This window comes from Arachis stenosperma, chromosome 3 (assembly GCF_014773155.1).
Source record: "Arachis stenosperma cultivar V10309 chromosome 3, arast.V10309.gnm1.PFL2, whole genome shotgun sequence".
Lineage (NCBI taxonomy): Eukaryota > Viridiplantae > Streptophyta > Magnoliopsida > Fabales > Fabaceae > Arachis > Arachis stenosperma.
This window is the reverse complement of record NC_080379.1, coordinates 4,417,547-4,437,583: the sequence shown is the minus strand read 5'-3', so window position 1 is coordinate 4,437,583 and position 20,037 is coordinate 4,417,547. Positions and strand designations below refer to the sequence as shown.

General features: G+C 30.3%; 1 pseudogene; it reads right to left on the bottom strand.

Annotated features, from left to right (window-relative positions):
• Positions 1-11,291: 11,291 nt before the first annotated feature.
• LOC130965340 (chitin elicitor receptor kinase 1-like) lies at positions 11,292-14,126 on the bottom strand (annotated as a pseudogene).
• Positions 14,127-20,037: the final 5,911 nt, after the last annotated feature.

The following is a 20,037-nucleotide window of genomic DNA, read 5'->3' as shown; positions in this document are numbered from 1 at the left end:
TTTCTAAAGTTTACGATTTTTTTTTAAATATGTCTAATGTGTAATTTTATTTAATTTTATTCTTAATATTTTGAGTTCATTCAATTCTATTCATAATATTTTTTATTTGTATCAAAATTATTACTGAATATTTTTTATTTTATCTCTAATATTTTTTATGAAATTAACATTTAGAAATAATTTTGACCCAAATAAAAAATATTAAAAATAAAATTAAATATTAAATATTTTTTGGGTAAATTTATCCACCGTTCTTCAAGAAGCTGGCAAACAATTTTGCAGTAATTTTTAACAACGGCTAATATAACCGTCGCTAAACAAATAACTGATTTTGTGGCCTGGTGATTATAACTTGAAGCCAAGCGCACCACACACTTTATTGCTAAGTAATCATTCATAAACAACAAATATATATTTTCAACATTTTAAATATCCTTTCTAGACAACACATACCAAGTATTAATTCAGACAACTAAATCGAACCAGGTAAATAAAACCCTGATTTTATCATCTCTATTTTAAATATTATAACTGAATAAATTTTAAAATGTTGCAAATAAAATTGGAAAAATTTTAATTTTAAGAATAAAATTAAAGTTTTGACAAAGTCACAAAGGTTGAGTGTATAATAAATTTTGCTTACGAATTAAACCCTGATTATATCATCTCTGTTTTACACTATAAATGTTTTACATACAAATTAAAATACGCAACATGCCTCATGCAAAAGATTTCTTACGATATGTGATGTGGGGGCCTTCGGGATGCACTGAGTTGTCTTCATTTTCTATCGATTTGAATTAAATACAAATTAAAGTAGCAGCATCAAATGCATTATCAAATATCAAGTCACCAACAGGCTGAGAAATCGTACAATCATATACACATGATAAGATAAGATTTGGTGGGACTTTTCGATCAAAAGATTTTCTTGAAAATAATACGATCGACGAATTTACTATAAATTTCACAAAAATAAAAAAGTTGAAATGGGCTTACGGTAATAATAACTAATTAAACTTTTTACTATTATAATACAGAAAGAATTTTAAGTATATCAAGTATATTAGTGTTCTAATAACTTAACCGTTGATTATAAAAAAAATATAATGTATATTAATTAAAATCAATTATTAAAATTATTGAAACACTAGTGTTCTGGATATATTTAAAAAATTTTCTATAATATATATTTGCAGATTATAAATATTACATACAGAATTGGACATTATAAATGTGTTTGCAATATATTCTCTACTATATTAAATGGCATAGTTATATTGCTTGATTATTGATTATATACCAAGTATTTCCTTTTAATGATTAATTATCAGTATAGATGATTATTCACACATGAAAAAGAGAGAGAAAATTATACCTAGCTAGCCAGTGCGTGTTTCGTTTTCACTTTTTTTTTTTTTACTTCAAAATATAATTTTTACGTTTTTTATATTTTGTTTTTTTATGTTGGTGTGACCACTCAGATAAAGACATTTAAAATGTCTTTTTTAAAGATATTTTTCAGTAATTAAATTTTAATATATATAATCAATTAAATCATATTATATTTGTCAAAATTAGGTTAGACAAATTAATTTAAATAAAAAAATGATAAATCAAATCTTGAACTAATCTAGATTAATATTATTTTTTTATAAAAAATGACTATAATACCTAACCCTACGATAGAAAAATAAAAGACTAAAATTTATGATTCTCAAAATTAATATATATAATAGAAATATTTTAGTCATTTTTTATAATAAAGTATTGTAGTCATTATCTATAAAAAATAATATTAATTTAGACTAGTTCAAAATTTGATTCACTATTTTTCTGTCAAATTAATTTATGTAGCCTAATTTTGACAAAAATAATACGATTTAATCAATTATATATGTTAAATTTTAATTATAAAAAACGTTTTCGGTGTCTTATCTGAGTGACTCCCTTTTATATTTGTAATTTTGTACCTAGGAAGAGTATAATAATATTCAAATCGTGCATGATGTAATGTTCGGAAAGCCTTCTAATAATGGTCGACAACAATATATAATTATTGGTATAGATATCCCAACATAAACTAACGCTCCAAAAAAGAATGATGTCCTCACTACTAGAAAATTAGTTATTACAGACGGATATTTTTAACAGATTTTATCCCACTGAAATACAGATGGAATTTTAGAGAAATTTTTTTGTTGTAAAACAAAAAAAAAATAAATTAGCATAAATTACAGACGAAAAAGAGAATCCGTCTGTAATTAAATAGACAAAACACTACGTTTTATTAAATTATTACAGACGAATTTTCCGTCTATAATTTAAATTATTCTGTCGAAAGAGGTGAAAATAAGGGTATGAAAATCACGTTCTCCTCGACGGCGTCTTCATTTTACAAAACACCCCATCCTTCATCGACGCCGCTTCTCACCGATTCGCTCCTAATCCTTCATCATCGGCGCCTTTCGCCCCTTCACCGCCGTTCCCGAAGCTCCATCACGCCCCTTCTCTAATCTCTCTCTTTCAGTTTCGATGCCGATGAATTTCGCTACCTTCTCCATGCCGTTTTCTGTCGCTACTCGCTAAAGCTCGTCAGCGTCGTCGCCGTCGCTTCTACCTCTTCTTTTCGTCGCCGTTGGTTCAGGTAGGTTTCGTCGTTCCTTCAAATTACATTGATTTTCTTGCAATTGTATCGGTTCTGTTCTCAAAACAAATTTAGGATTTTATTATAGTGACAAATATGGCAAGCTTTTTGTGAACGAACTCCCTTCATTCTTCTCTTCTTTGTTTCTTCCCTATGACTGTGTAACCCTTTCTAGTCTCTGCCATTTTTTTCTATTGAATTGAAATTTTGGATTGAACTAACCTGTGTATTAATCCTTGACTTATATATTCCAGTGATTTGGTTGTAGCTTCTCCTGTGGAGGATTACTTTTTATACATTGATGATCTGAAAAATCCTGATAATAAGGTTAGAATTTTGTTCAAATTACTTTTCTACTTTATCTCCAAAGAAAGAAACTCTTTTGACTCGATTCCTTTCCTCGTCATTGTTAATGGTAGGAAGAAGCTGAAAAAATTACACAACCATATTTAGATGCTCTTGGTGAAGACTATTCTGTTTGTTGCCAAGGTAATAAATGAATCACAGTTAGTGTTAGCCTACTGGTTATTGAAATTATGCAGTTTTATTTGTAATTATACCTGAATCCTTTTAAATTTTACCGTAGGAACTGCTTTTTTTTCCTTTGCAAAGCTGCATGAACCATTCCTGTAGTTCTAATGCCAAAGCCTTCAAGAGAGACGAGGTACGTTTCGAACTGAGTCAATCGGTACCTGGTTTAATTTGATTCTGTAAAGATATGACTATCTTTGTAGTCCTAATCTTTTTGTATGCAGGATAGGGATGGCCACGCAACCATAATCGCAGTAAGGCCGATTCGAAAAGGAAAAGAGGTTGGTTTGTGAAAAATGTTTTATATCTATAGTGTAAGTACCGCTGGATCAGCTTTAGAGCATATTAAGAGGACTCATGAGGCTGTAAATGAGAAAGAGTCCAAACATATTTCTGCAACAGTGTCACTAATCAGGTATCTAGTGAATTGATTGTGAAAAACTGAGAATAACTGTCAGTAATGCCCATGCTTATTGAAAATGTGCTTCATTCAGTCGTAATCCGCTCTTAAACTAATACTTTTGTGATCAACTGATGCAATATCAATCACTTGTGTATAGTAATGCTTCTAATAGCAATGAGCAACATGGCATGGAGATCAATTCTGCTCGTGTTGCAGTAGAGGAAGACATGGCAAAGAACAACAAGGATCTCTTTGAGCAGTTTGATGGTAAGTGTATGGTTTCATTGCATAGCAAAATTGGTTGCAAAAAAGCAGAAAAATTGTTTTATTATTGGCATTCTGACGTGTGTGTCCATTAGCAATCTGGTTTCAGAACTCTACTCTTTACCATTTTAGCATGTTTCATACCTCCCACCATATTCAACTGTTTCTGCCACATTGTTTCATTATGCATATAACTAGTATGTTTTATCACTAGTTAATATATATATTCCAAACTACCGTTGTTTCATTATGCATATAACTAGTATTTTTTATCACTAATTAATCTCTTTGACAGTTTTAATTACCAATTCATATGTAAACTAATCTTGAATCTAACAACAGCAAGTTGAGAAATCTAGAGAAGGGTCTTCCACAATACAAAGCAGCACCTTTGTTTGATAAGCTTGTGTTTGATAAGGTATGCTTTAAACTTAATCAATACTTTACTAGCAAGATAGAAAACTCATGAAAGATTGAATTAAAAAGCTAATACATTATTGGTTTGAATAATTGGTAGACAAAACAAGCATTAAGTGGAGGAGTTCGAATCTTGTTATCAGGAGCTGCCCTTTGCCTAGACATGTTGAGGAGTTTATAAGGGTCACTAGTGGATCTACATTATCACAAGGATATGCTATTCACTAGTTTGATTTGATAATAGTTTTATTTTTTCTAAAAAAATCCAAGATTGTATAAAAATGAATGTGATTTTGATCTTACAACACTGGATTCATATTATATTTGGAGTTTTCTAAAATCATAAACTCTTTACAAGAAAAGATACTAATGCTACTGATATGGGAAAGAAGGGTAGTTGGTTTTCTGCAATAACGAGGGTTTTCACACACCACTCCAAGGAGAAGCAAGTACCTAATGTAAGCGATTTTATTTATATTTATTTATTTATTTATGATGTGGAAAATCTTGATCCTGTTTGGCATGTTCTTGATTTTTCTTTTTGTTGTTGTTAGGCTTGGTTTTCTTGTTACTGATAAAGACTTGTAGTAGTATTAAAATACTTAATCATTTCTAATATTTTGAAATTTTGGGATTCTGGTCTATAAGAATGTAGATGAATATAATTATGTTGTATAAAGTCATAAACTAAAAGGATCTGATAGATGCCAATTAAGTTGTGTCATATGATTGAAGTTTATCTAAGCTGCGTCTCTGAAGGCTCCTTTTCTGCATGCTACCTCTCCCAAAGCTACTTCTTCTAGGGTTGTTCATCACCACAAGGAGGTTGGCTATAGACCAGAACCAACTTTAAGGAACCAACATGCTGTGGCATCTAAGATCCACGCTGTTTATAGAGGCTATATGGTAAACTTCCAAATTTTCTGTTTATAGATAAGGTTCAAGCAAATTCAGATCAGGCTATGGTTTGGAATCAGCTCAAAGCAGGATCCTTCCAATAAGTTTCGAGTTTCTTTTAGTTTTGCTTCCTGCTTTCTTCAGATCATTGAACCAAAGAAAGCAAAGAATTTGTCAATTTTGTTGAAAGCATTGAATGTAACACTAGAAGAAGTTCGTGATGCACTCCTTGAAGGTGGTTTTTTCTTCCTCATTCAATTATATATTGTACTTGCATGAATTCTTATAATTTTTTGTTGGTGATAGGAAATGAAATATCCCCAGAATTCCTAAACACTTTGTTGAATATGGCACCAAGTCAAGAGGAAGAACGAATCAGATTGGGCATTGAATTTGTTGAGCATTGAATTGAATCAGATTGGGTACATTTTGAAATGGACTCTGTTGAAAGAGTTTGTTGCATGCATTCTATCTGTTTGCTGTCTTGCCTATTTCTGGCTTTCTGTCGTCATTATTCAGGAGAAATTAGGAATAGATTTTATGTGTGTGAAAGTGGAATGAGCTTGTAGGGTCTCAAAATCCATGGAGATTAATGGTAAATTAATTTGGTATAAGAAAACATGCATGCGCTTTTCAGTCAAATAATGAACCTTTCAACCTTTAAGTCCTTATGGTTATTTGTTAACATTCTCTTAAAATGATGATTCTCTTATGCATTCTTGTTGTTCTGTCAAGCAAGGCATCTGAAGCGGTTGAGCATCATTACGTGAATGCAAGTGATCTCAACTTGTTGGAGGCAAATGAAGCTGAAGCGTCCTTAGCTGGAAGGGGTGCTTACACTCTTATGGTAGGACTCACCCTTATTCAAACTGCTGCCGCTAAAGTAGCAGGTACAGTACTCTCTACTCTCAAAACTTGTAATAATTATATTCATAAATTAAAATAGTATCTTTTTATTTGTTTATAATTGTATTCACTATTCACCTACTGCACTATAAAGGTTTCTATTGATATTAGGGTATAAAGCACATGTCTCAGAAGAACAGCTGATCAAGAAAATCAAAGGTAATACTTTGACTTCAAATTGATTGTGATTATCTTGCTGCTTCTTGTCACTTTTTGTGCTTTGAATTATATCTTTTAAAGTTTGGAGCGCAGTGAAACTATACTCATGCAAAATTTAATTTAAAATGTGTACCCGATGGCTTCTATGATTCATGTGCCACAATTATAAGGCACTTATTTCTTTTCTAGATACACCAGAAAAATGCAGTGTATCCCTCTTTCGTACCTTCATTTTCTGTTATCTTTTGTACAAAAGAAAGCCTAAAGGTTAAGAGAATGTGTTGACCCATCAATATCTTTGGGATGAGTCTAATTTATAAGAAATAATTTTGTTTTCAAATTGGAGTGTATACTGATGACATGCTGAACATCCCAGGCTTTTTTGGATGGAGAACGAGCTACAAGATATTTGACAAGTGAAAGCAAGAATTATGTTTGTTTATTGTTACTACTACTACTACTACTACTACTTCCTTGGAGTTTAATGGATAAGGTAATTTAATCTAATATTCAGGACATGTCTTGTAGCTTATTTCTCCTCATTAAACCAAATTTTGTTGCTTTATTCTAATTATTTGAATGTGTTCTTGTTTGATAGTTGACTGAACAAAAATTGACAAGAAAGGAAGGTATAAGCTTTTCTTGTTTGAGGTTACTTGCTAAGATTAAAGCCTCGCTATCTTTCACTTGAAATTTCTGAAGGTTTTGATAAATTTTACCACCAATAGAAGCAGGAGGCTAATCTGATTCAATCTGCTCTTATTGTCAATTATCTTTGTTTCCATCTCAATGTGTTCCTGTCCTAAATAACATTGTTCATCTTTTGTTGTTTAGGAAGCTTGCAGACAAGATTGCAGCTTCTGGTTACTATGTGGTTGTTCCGGACTTCTTTTATGGTGAATTCTATGATCCTCAGAATACTAATAGACCTTTAGGAGAGTGGCTAAAAGATCATAGAACGGTTAGTTCTTTTTAATGATTCAACATTATTTCTTTGTTCATAATGATTCAACATTATTTCCCCATGATCCAAACCACAAGCTGCAAATCCACCATATCCTCTCTCATCCTCTCCTCTTTCTCTAATGGAACCTCTCAGTTCCTGCTGTGATTCGATCCTCTGCTGATTGGAAGAACACTAGGAAGAACAAGAAGTGCAGAAGGAGGAACACTGAAAAAAGCAGCACAACATGTCACCATAAACATGCTTCTTCTTCTTCTTCTTCTTCTTCTTCTTCTCAGGATGTATGGTGTGGCCCTGGAATTGGATTTGCATTAGATCATGCTTCTGCTTCTGTGGATTATGTGGTGGCAAGGAAGAATGCTTCTTCAAGAAGGAATCTTGATGCTGTTGAGAGAGCAACACATAGGGAAGAGGTATTTTTCTTTCTCCATCATCATCTTCTACTTCGATTCTTACTGTTTTCTTTTTTTATTTAATTGATTCATTTATGTTGTTTTCTCTTCAGACATTGCATTTTCATGTTCATATAATTATTGTGAATTGAGGCCTCTTCTCTTCCTCAACTCAATGACAGTTCTTGATTGCTTAACTGATCAAAGACTTGTATAAAGTATCCAGTCACTGAATTGAATCTGAATCACTTGCTTTTAGACTTGTTCTGGTTTATTGCATTGTGTGCATTACATGTTCCAAATCTGCTATTGCTATTTGGCAGAGTCCGTGATCTTTAAAAAGAACTAACCCTGAGAAATCTACGGAAGAGTTCCAAATTGTTGCAGGCAGATACTTGAAATTTAATCAAAAGTAACTGCAGTGGTAACAATTCCTTTTTGGTTCTTTTTTCTAATAACTGCAGTGTAGATCGGATATAGTAAGGTAGACATCTTCTGCTCAGAAAGTGGGAAGCAGCAAATAATTTTGATGGACCAAGAATCTCAAGAAGCATATATATTGCCATCATCACTAAGAAGTTCAAGAAAGAATTAAGCTATCCATAAATTAGGATATTGAATCTTGATGAGTCCACTAGTAGTTATTTGTCATCTAATGTATTTAGATTGTATTATTGTATGGAAATAATTACTTCTTATTATAAAGAAAGCGTTTTGTACTCACTGGTGTGTTTTTCTATTTATACCATCAATAAAAATTTGTATTTATTAAATTTATATTTATTTTGTATGAAAATAAGTTTATTTTGTAAATAGAAAAATAAAAAAATTCTATTTTACCTTACTGACGGATTTACAGACAGATTTTCTGTCTGTAATTAGAGTGTAAGATGATTTTCCAAAGTTCAAAATACAGACGGAAAATCTGTTGGAAAATCCGTCTGTAATTACAGACGAAAAATTCGTCTGTAATTACAGACTGAAAATCCGTCGGAAAGTTCGTCGCCTTTGGGAAATGGATAGAAAATTTACTGAGGAAAAATCCGTCGGTAACTGGTAAAAATCCGTCTGTAATTTTCCGACAGAAAAAAATTCGTTGGTAAATAATTTCCGACGGAGCTTTTACAGAGGGACAAAATCCGTCGATAATTTTGTCGGTAACCAAAAATCCATCTGTAATAAAGACTAAATCCGTCTGCAAATCTGTCTGTATTAATCCATTTTCTAGTTGTGCCTAACATACACAATACAAACTTGCTATGGTTTCAGTATTAATTAATTAAGTACTGATCCATGGTAAGGTGATAAAATGGGCTTAATTAATTGACTATTTCACGTAATCCATTAAAAAAAATTGTACTTGTTTTTGCCAAGTGAAATAGACTGATTCGAGAGGTTAAATGAAGGCTTTTTTACCTAAATAATAATAATAAAAAAACAGAATTACACAAATTCACTAAATTAAATTTTAATACATAAATCTCTTCTTTTTATATTTATATAAATCATTCCAAGATACTTAATTTTATGTTTTTACGTAATACACCATATTTTGAGACGATTTATATTCAAAAGTTGATCAAAGATCGAATGTTAATCGCTACAAAGAGAAGTGTTTTCAAATCGCACATTAATCATTTTAAAGTGAGAGAGTTTATATATGTTTCAGAAAATTAAACACATAAGGTGAGATGATTATTTACCCAAGAAAAATAAAACTCAAAGAATTAGGACGATTTATGCTAAAAAAAAAACTAAAACTACAGAGGTAAGGACAATTTATGTGTATAAAAGGAAATCTTAAAACTTAAGATTGAGTAGACTTAATTCAAATCCAGAAGTTAAATCATTTAGAGGTTTTATCTTTGAAAGATGTGAGACTTATAATATACTTCTTTTACATTCTAAAAACCTTATTATTATTATTATTATTATTATTATTATTATTATTATTATTATTATTATTATTATTATTATTATTATTTCAATTGAATCTTAATCATGGTTATAAAAATCAAACTGGATTGATCGATCAAATCAATCCAACTATAAACCGATAGTATAGACAATTCAGTTTGTCTCGTAAAATTGCTGTCTCTAAAACCGAATATGAGCCTTGGATCGGGTAAAAAATTGGTCAGTTTTTCCAAAACAATGTTGTTTCATTCATATTCAAAAAGAAAAATGAAAAAGAAATCACTTCAATTCAGTAATGAGCCAAGTCCCTTCCCCCCTTCTCCAGAACTTAGAACCAAGGTCTCAGAATCCAGCCTCTCTTCGTCTGTCCGTCCTTTCGTCGAGCCACTGCTGCCATCCATCACATGCAGAGGCTTCTCTTCGTCCGTCTAGCCACTGCGCCCCTATCCCCTTCTCCAATCTTCTTCAGTTAGCACAAATACTGCGTGTAGCACTATCCCCTCACTCAACCTCACAGCTTCTTTGTGGAGCATCCGTCGTCTTCGTCCTACCTTTTCTCAACTTCTGCTACCTCTGCTCGCTCTGCTTCATGCCTCTGTCTCGAACGTCTAGTTGGTCTCTGTTGCTGTTTTTCTCTGGCCATCAATGGTGCCTATTTGTTGTCCCTAATGGTCATCGTTGCTAGATATGTGGTTGTCGATGTCGTTGCATCTGCTTCTGCTTCAGACGCTCACTAATTGGGGGCTTGTGATTGGAGCTCCTAAATTCTGAATTATGAAGCTCAAGCGCCCTTGATTTGAGCCTATAGGCTCTAACCACTATTTCTCTCCTAATTTAACTCTATTTCATATATTTTTTCTAAAATTTTATTTCTTTTAGATTAAGCTTATTGATTTTGGTTATTTATATTATTAAATTAAACTTGAATGTTTAACTGTGTAGTGTCCCTGATTTGATTATTTTATATTATTATAAGATAGAAATAAAATTTTTGAAATAAAACAGCCAAAAAAGTGATTGACATAAATCAAAATTTTGATATAGTAGTACAATCTTATTAACGATGTGCAATTAAATTAATATTGCAAGTTGAATTTGAATGTTTAAGAGTTGAATTGTTGTATTCTTTTATGCTATCTGCTACATGATGCTTTGATCACAACTAGAAAATGGATTAATACAGAAAGATTTAGTTTTTATTACAGACGAATTTTTAGTTACCGATGGATTTTGTCTCTCTGTAAAAACCTCATCGAAAATTATTTACCGACGGATTTTTTTCCGTTGGAAAATTATCGACGGATTTTTACCAGTTACCGACGGATTTTTCCTCGGTAAATTTTCCATCCATTTTCCTAAAGCGTCGAACTTTTCGATGGATTTTCCGTCGGTAATTGGAACCTTGGAAAATCATCTCAAACTTTAAATACAGACAGAAAATCCATCTGTAAATCCGTCAGTAAGGTAAAATAGAATTTTTTTAGATTGTTCCATTACAAAATAAACTTGTTTTCATACAAAATAAATATAAATTTAATACAAATTTTTATCTAATTTGTATTTGAATATTTATAATATTTCAAAAAATAAACAAATTCATCGTATTATCAAACTAAAAAAAAGTACTATAAACAAGTAAATCAATAAAATTCAAAGCATAAACAAAGTGTGTCATCCTTTTCAGCTTTTATATCTTTGTGATCCACTTTCATTTCTCTGTGTGGTTCCTCATTAATCTTCTTGTTTTGAGTTGCCTTGTGGGGTGGTGACATATGGAAAGACAAGCGCTTCAAATCAATTGGATTCAGCTTTCCTAAAAGATCTTTGACTGTTCTCTTCAGTTCTGGCTGTGTATTTCATGGGTTCTAGAAGAACACCTCTAGACGTGTCCGGAGAAGAGCTGCCCAAGAAGCTGCTACCATGAAAGGAAGGGGAGCCATATGTAGATGTAAATTTTTCGAATGTCATAATTTGAAACTTGTCATTTGCAATCTTGATCATGCAATCAAGTGTGGCCAACAAAGTTTTCCCTGAAAAAAACATTTAAAACAAGTACTCCATTCAAATTCTGCCAAAATTCAAGTTTTTCAATCCCCTCACAGAATCTATCAATCACATACTAAGTTGCAGCATATTGCTCCTATCCGTGCAAGAAGGAAACACACAATTGATGTTGTTAGTGCAGTCACTATTCATTATCCTTAATCCTCAAAACCTTATTTTGTAATATAATCCCCGGATAGAAGCAATATTTCATTTATCATACAATACCCAATGCAATACAAGCAACAAAACAATACAAGCAATATTTCATTTATCATACAATACTCTAGAAATCAATGAAGTTTACAACACAAGAATTGCACTAACCTGAACTCCAAGTAAAAAGTTGAAGAGATTGGACCAAAAAACTCTGAGCAAACACACAAATTAATCTTATAACAATCAACTACTGTGCAATGTGAGAGAGAGAGAGAGAGAAAGAGAGAGAAAGAGAGAGAGAGAGTTAGAGTTGTGGTTATATAATAAATACTAATTATGGAACGCACATTCAGCAAGGAAAAAACATGAAATTTGATATAACAAAGTACACTCTTTAAGAGCAGATTTATTCTCAAGAATCTGAAACTAAATATTTAGGCAAAATTAAATTTACTATTCTCATCAATCATCAAACAAAAATGCATTATTAAAGAGCAAACTAGAAATCATTACTGCAGCTAGCATCATGTTGGATTTCACTAGCTGGTGTTGAGCTTCTGGATTCAATCAATGCTAATAGTAGCAATGGATAATGGATAATGATCAAAACAGAACTTTTATATATATTTGTATTATAATAGTAGCAATTCTAATAGTAACAATAAAATCCCGGCATTCTACACCCATATATATATATATATATATATATATTTGTATTATAATAAATATATATTGAGACTTATTAAAAAAAAGAGAAAGAAAATAATATCTTAACTGTTGAATGAGGAAGGAAGTGAAGGAGGGAGATGCATGACAAGATCCATTGAAGATAACTGTCTTCTTCTCTTGTGTTCTGTTCTGTTCTGTCCACCAACTATTACTCTCTATTTTTTCTCTCTATTCTGCTCCCTTATTCATTTGCCTCCTTTCCTCCAAGTCTAAGAAAGAGAAAACTAAAAAAGAATAAAACAACAACTGAAAAAGAAAACTGCTCATTAGGCATTTGTATCTTGGTCTTGATCTCTCTGTAACTTTTTTTAATTTGGTGTTTCTAGTTTTTTTTTTATCCCCTTCTTCACTTTGTAAGAGTATTCTGCTTTAGTTTTATTCTGTTTTAGTATTTGTGGATTGTGAGGCAGGCCTGTGCTAGTTCCGATCTTTTGAGAGTAATATATAACTAGTAGATAATACCTTGAAAACTGAATCAATTGAGTAATTATCTCCAAGCCTAAATTATCTCCAAGCCTAGGATCCACCAGTTCTTTAAGACCACCTTTAGGATCTGGTTGATCAAAAACTTCATGAAACTGCCACAAAAATCACCAAAAAAATTAAAAAAAGAAGGAACATAAAGATAATCTGAATTACTTATGTAATGCTACTAGGCCCTCTAATGTTATCAATTATCACACACAAAAGAAAAAGTAATGTCTAGTAGGGTATCAAAATTCATCAAAGCTATAAATCCCATAATTTCAGCACCACCATTGATCACAGCTTCTTTAGCAGAAATAAGCTCATAAAGCCCCAAAAGCAATGACATCTAATTTAGGAGAAACTCTGCCATATATATACCTGCAAATAAGAGAATAAAATGGTTCAATGGTATAATTGAATTTGATCCCTTAAGTGCATGTTCTGTTTTGCATTGTGAATGTGTCAATTTAAAATAACAAACATGATTCATCATACTCTGGTGGCATGTAACCAAATGTACCTGCCATATTAGCAGTGGGAGCTAATGAACTTCCAATATCAATTAGCTTTGCTTAGTCCGAAATCCGCAACCTGCAGATTAACTAATACACAGTATCTCACAGAATTATAGCACAAAGAAAAGAGTAACAAGATCACATAAGTCATCAAAATGTTTCATACCTTTCCATGGAAGGGTTTGTCTAATAATATGTTTGCCGACTTTATATCGCGATGGATATTGTGCTTTGTATGTTCATGAATATCCATCTGGCACATCAACTGTAGAAACATCAACTGTAGAAAAACACACAGGTCATTTAACTCTTGAACACTACAATAATTAAGCAGCACAATAAATTATATGAAATTCACCTCTTTTACACTTTCTCCATTCTTCATAGAGAACAGTAACAAGAAAGTCAGACCAAATACCTCTAGCCTCCTCCATAAGAGCAAAAGCACAACTATTAGGCACCTCTCCACAAGATCCCTACTCCTTGAATAGTCGCCACTTCGATTTTGACCTAAACATCAAGACTAAAATCACAACCAATAGATAACAAGAAATCACAAGTTGATATCAATTCTGAAGGAAGAAAATGGAATCGAGAAAAAGAAAAGGCTTACAGCGACGATATCAGGGTCACACTAGGGAAGCTGGTCTTTGCCAGAGAAGAAGTTACCAACGAAGTCAACTATCATTCCGAGTTTCGCTTTAAGCTTCGCCATTCAACAACAACCACCGAGTTGGACTGAGTTTTTCACGAAGCACTACAGACATGACCGACGAAAAAATCTCTTTCTTCGCTGATAGTAAAATAATTGATAAACCTACAACAAACTCAATCAGCATCAACAGCAACAAGAAGATAGAAACTGCAAAAAAAATTGATAAACCTAAAATTGGCACAGAAAAATTGAGCCCTAAGCACCAAAATCATAAAATCAGATTATTATACCTGAAATTCACTAAGGGTGCAAACGCGACAAGAGCAACGGCGAAGAGAGCTCTGTGACGACGGCGATGAAGGGAGCAGACGCGACGAGAGCGGCGACAGAAGGAGCTCGTGCGACGCAAGGGATGACAGAAAAATTGTGCGATGCAAATGGCGGCAACGGCGGAAGAAGCTCGTGCGACCAGAGAAGAAGCAGCTCGTGAGGAAGAAGCTCGTGTGTGAAGTGTGAATGAACGTGTTTGAATTATGAATGAAGCTCGAGACACTAGGGTTAAGTTAGATTTACATCAATATTTTTCGACGAAAAATTTTAAATTACAGACGGATTTTCTATCCGTAACAATTTAATAAAATGCAGCGTTTTTGCCCATTTAATTACAGACGAATTTTTCGTTTGTAACCATTTCCCACGAAAAAAAATTAATTTTTCGACAGAATTATCGACGGATTCTCTTTTCTGTCTGTAATTTATGCTAGTTTATTTTGTTTGTTTTCCGACAAAAATTTCTCTCAAATTCCGTCTGTATTTCCGTAGAATAAAATCTGTCGAAAATATTTGTCTGTAATAACTAATTTTCTAGTAGTAGATTGTCTTTGAGTGTGTTTTATGTTGTACTAATTTAGACTCTTTAAATCTTTAATTATAAGTACTTATTACATAGTTCTTGAGGATTTGAATGTACCACTTGTTATAATTTTTACTATTATTTTAGTTTATGATGTATTTTATTGTTGAAATTGTTAAATTTAAAATTGTATTTTAAAGAATCGTAACATACGAGTTTACGAGTCGAATTTATGAGTTGAATCTACGAGTCAAATCTAAGTAAGCTCCACTAATTTACTTAGACTCATAAATTTGATAACTTTAGTAGGAACTTTTCCAAACCTTACCTAATTATAAAAAAATTCTTCAGGTAAGTTTACATTCCATTTGTTGGTTAAATTTGTTTAAAAGATGGAAATATCTTGGTGCTAGTTACTTTGTGTGCTTAGGTTTTTAATTAGGTGGCTACTCCAATGAAGATTTAATGATTGTCATCATGTGAAAATATATTATTTTGATCATTGAATGATAGATTGTAGGGCTTGATTTCATTTGAAGTAAAAGTGTTACCTTTATTTAAAGTGTTGCAAAATAAATAAATTACACTTTTTAAACGAAGATCATCATAAAAAGATTTTTTGGTATCTTCACGAGAGTAGTTGCCTTTTAATTATTCTTTTGGTTCTATCATCATGGAAAACATTAGTATGGGATTAAGTAGTACGAGTACTTTATTAGCATATAGGTATCTAATTTGGTTCAGATGGGATAATAATTGTTTAACAAAAAATTATTATTATTATTATTATTATTATTATTATTATTATTATTATTATTATTAATTTTCATTCTCATCAATAATGAAATTAGAGTTAAATTCAAAATACATTTAAATAAATACTTTTTATATTTAACTTTTAAATTTATACTTTAATAAAATTATAAGACTTTATTGATAATATTTTATATAATATTTTAAATTTAAATTTTTTTTAAAAATTTATATTAGATTATAATTATATTTTAAAATATTTATTTATTATAAAATAATTTTTCAATTAAATTACAGTTGAATCGATTAAATTAATAAATTAATAAATTAATAAATTAATAACTAAAATAATTCGATGCTCAATTCAATTTTTAAAATCTTGATGTTACAAATCTGAACTTTTTCTCGTGTTTCTGGCACACTTGTTTCTTATTATTAGACAAAAGGACTCGTGATAGGCCGCTGCGTATGGAATTAAAGTGAGCTCACAATTCTCATCTGGGTTTAAATTAAAGTTTATCATTGGAGAACCTTTTTTGTTGTTGAGAACTATTATACTGAGGACCACATTGTTAGAATGGAAGGCATAATAAAAAATAAAATAAAAAAAGTCTAGAGAATCGATTTTATATACAGTAAAACAGTTTTTTTAAAAAATAATTCTGATTTTTACATTTTAAAAATTAATTTTACAACACACGTTTTTTCATCTATTTCATCTCTCTTCTCTTTTTTTCAACGCATCTCTTTTAATTCGCCTATTTTTTTTCTTTAATTTGTATTTATCCTCTATTTTTTTTCCTTCTTTTTTTCTTTTTCTCTAAATCATATTTGAAAACTTTTGTACAACAATTTTTGATGTTTTTTATTAAGTTTCAGATATTTTTTTTGTTAAGTTTTGAATAATATTTTTATAATAATTTTAGATGTTTTTTTATTTAGTTTTAGATTTTTTTTTGTTATGTTTTCAAAGTTTCTTTTTTATTTTTTGGTATTGAATTTTTTTAAATTAAGAAATATTCAAAAATTTAAAACATAATATTTTTATAATTATTTTTTATGTTTATTTTTATTTAATTTTAAAATTTTTTAATATTTTAGATGTTTCTTTTTTTATTTTAAATTTTTTTTTTAAATCAAGACGAGCACAGCGAAAAAGAAAATTTGCAGAAGGAGACTTTTTTTCGGGGAAGAAAGATGTGAGAGAGAAATAAAAAAATTAAGATTTCATATAGTTTTTATTTCTTACCGTGATAATAAAATTAATTTTTTGGTGTGAATTATATGTTATTTTTAGTGTTTTTTTATTTATTTTTTTTTCCAATCCAACTAATAGTTAGCTGCAGTTGGCTAATATCTTAGTTAATTAATTAGCAGAATTAAAAAAAGTAATAGTTTAAAATTAAAATGGTTATTTCGTTATGACCATCAAGTTCCCAAAAATTGAAATTAAAAAAATTCTTTGGAATAATAATGCTTCATACTTATAAAAGATTAGAAATTTGTCGAGTTTATCCTTAATTAGTTCTTTTTAGTGTGAGCAATAGATGTAGTATTGTCTTATAGTTTCTAATTTTTAGTATTGCATGGTTTAAATATTTCATTAATTAAAATTGTAGGTCAAACTTAGAAATTTAATTTAAAATTGCATATTATATAGGTTCATACAAAATTGAACTTTCCATTTTTAATCAACTGAAGTGTTCTTTAATGAAAAAATGTATTTTTCTTTCTTTTCGGTGAAATAGATAGTCATATTATTAATAACATATAAAAGTTCATATCAACGAGCTATATCTCAAATAATATAATATCTTCATGTTCACTTAGAGATTATAAATGTAAGTCTAAAAAAAAAACATATAAAAGGTCCCATCATGTTGAAAAATAATTGAAATGGACAAAACTTCTTTGGAAACTTAATAAGCTTCCTGCTTCATGCTTCGAAATTTTTTGTTTTGCTTTTTGCGGTAAATTAGATAATCATGAAGGGCCCCGGCCAGTGCAGCAATGCTACGAGAAAAATAATTGAAATGGGCAAAGATATTTTAGAGATTGAGATGAATTTTGTGTCAGACTTTTTTTATTCCATTTTATTAAACCTTTTATAGTATTTATGATTCAATAATTAAAGTAAAATATTTTTACATGATAATAATCATAAAATTTTTATTAGAATAACAACCTTAAAATAATATGTGCTAATATATATATATATATATATATATAGGAATAACTTATAACACTTTCATTAAATATGTTATACTAATTTAATTTAATTTTATCATTTAATTTTAAATTAATTATATTTTTAATTGTATTAAATATTTACAAATTATGAAAACAATTTTTTTTTATTTTTCACAACATCTCTTTTAATAAATATTTATAGTTTAATAATAATATAAATTAATAAATTATTAAAATATAAAATAATAGTTACTATAGTATAAAAATAAAACTAAAAAAAACTTATTATAAAAATAATAATAAATTTTTATATAATTATTAATTTATGATTGCTAAATCAATCGATTTAATCTAAAACCCATCTATTAAACTAATAATCTATAATAATTCAGTAATTTGACCCATTCAATTCTAGTAATTTGACTCTAAATCACACCATTCTACACCTTGTTTACTTATTAAAATGAAAAAAAAAAAGGAAAAACAGTTTATATTGCATCATTGTATCCTTTTTTATGTTAATAACTAAAAATATTAAATGATAATTCTACAAGCTATGCATGGAATCTAAGGAAGTTGCACAGAACTTGAGCTCTCCTTTGATGGGCTTGCTCTTGCATTCCCTCAGCTATCTTTCATGGGTTTCGCCTGCGTAAAATCGCGGACGAAGCCAAAGAGTTGGAGGAGTTGTGGGAGTTTTTTTTAGGGGTGTGTATGGTCCGACTCGACTCGAAGATTCGGCTCGGCCTTAAATATTTTAGGGACAAATTTTGTGTGATTTTATCGGGTCTAGAATCGGATAAGGGTCTCAAAAATAAACTCGGTCATTATTTCGGGTCGAGTCCAGACCATGTTTTGGGTCACTCGAAATCGGTCCGATGGCCCAGTCATCATACACAATTAATATTTTATATTATTAGTGATGGATGATGACTATTTTTATTTTGAATTTAAGTATTATAAATCTTAATATTTTGTGTTATTAGTTATTATAAGACTATAAGTTAATGTTTTATATTTAAAATGCATAAGATTTTCGACTAATTAATGCATAATATTGTGTTATTTGTATTGATTTAAATATTTTGTGTTATTAGACAATATTAGTATTGATTATGATTATGCTTTAATTTTAGAGAATAGTTGGTTCTTGTTATATTTTTCTAAATGAATTTTACCATGTCAAATAATAGTTGGAGTCTTAGAAATTTAGATATTTTCACATGCTAACTTATAAGAAGGTATCAAGGTAATGTAATGTTAATGGCCCAGTTTTCACTCGGTTTTTATCCGATATAATCGTGGTCATAATACACACTCACACACTCCTCACATACTTATCAATTTTTTGGTTTCGATTGCAGCTGGTAGAATTCGAATCCGAGACCTTTGAGATGAGAAGGGGGCGGAATGCCGTGTGAACTATGACTCATCGGCAATCCAAGTTGGTTTGAAGGTTGTCATTCTACTAGAGCACGCATAGTATTGGTTTTTTTTCCTACATGGGGTATGGGCTCTATTAACAGATTTGGAGAATTTAAGCCAAGAGAACCATAAAAATTTTTTAGTTTTTGGGTATTAGAACCATTAAACTAATAAACACTTTTGTTCGTGACCTAACCATTTTTCATGGGCCTTTAAAGTTGACAAACCCCAAACTGATTTCAAACCAAAAAAGAAAGAAATGACCCCCCCCCCCCCCCTTTCCCGCCCCAAAATCCGAAAAAGAGCCTTAGTTTAGAAAAAGAAAAAAAGCCAATCCAAGTGGCAAATGTATTTACCTTTTAATAAGCCACATCAGCAGCTGAGGCCTAATACAGATAACATATCTATATATTTTTTACAAACTGTATTTAGATTCTAGTCTCAGTTAAAGTTGGATGTTGTTTAAGAACCCAAAATTTTTTTTTGTGCTACCACATTAAAAATAAATGTAGTACAAGTTTCTATAATTTAGAAAGGAAAACAATATTATCAAATTCTCCAAAATGAAATTTTAAAATGTAAATGTTCTAAATTTATTAATATATAAATGGTGTTAAGGTATTGTATGTTAAATAATATGTTAATCACCATACCTTAATACGAACATGCATAAAATATTTAAGCTATATAAATACCATTAATTAATCTATTATTTTAATTACCATGAGCTACTTTCACTGCCAACAACAA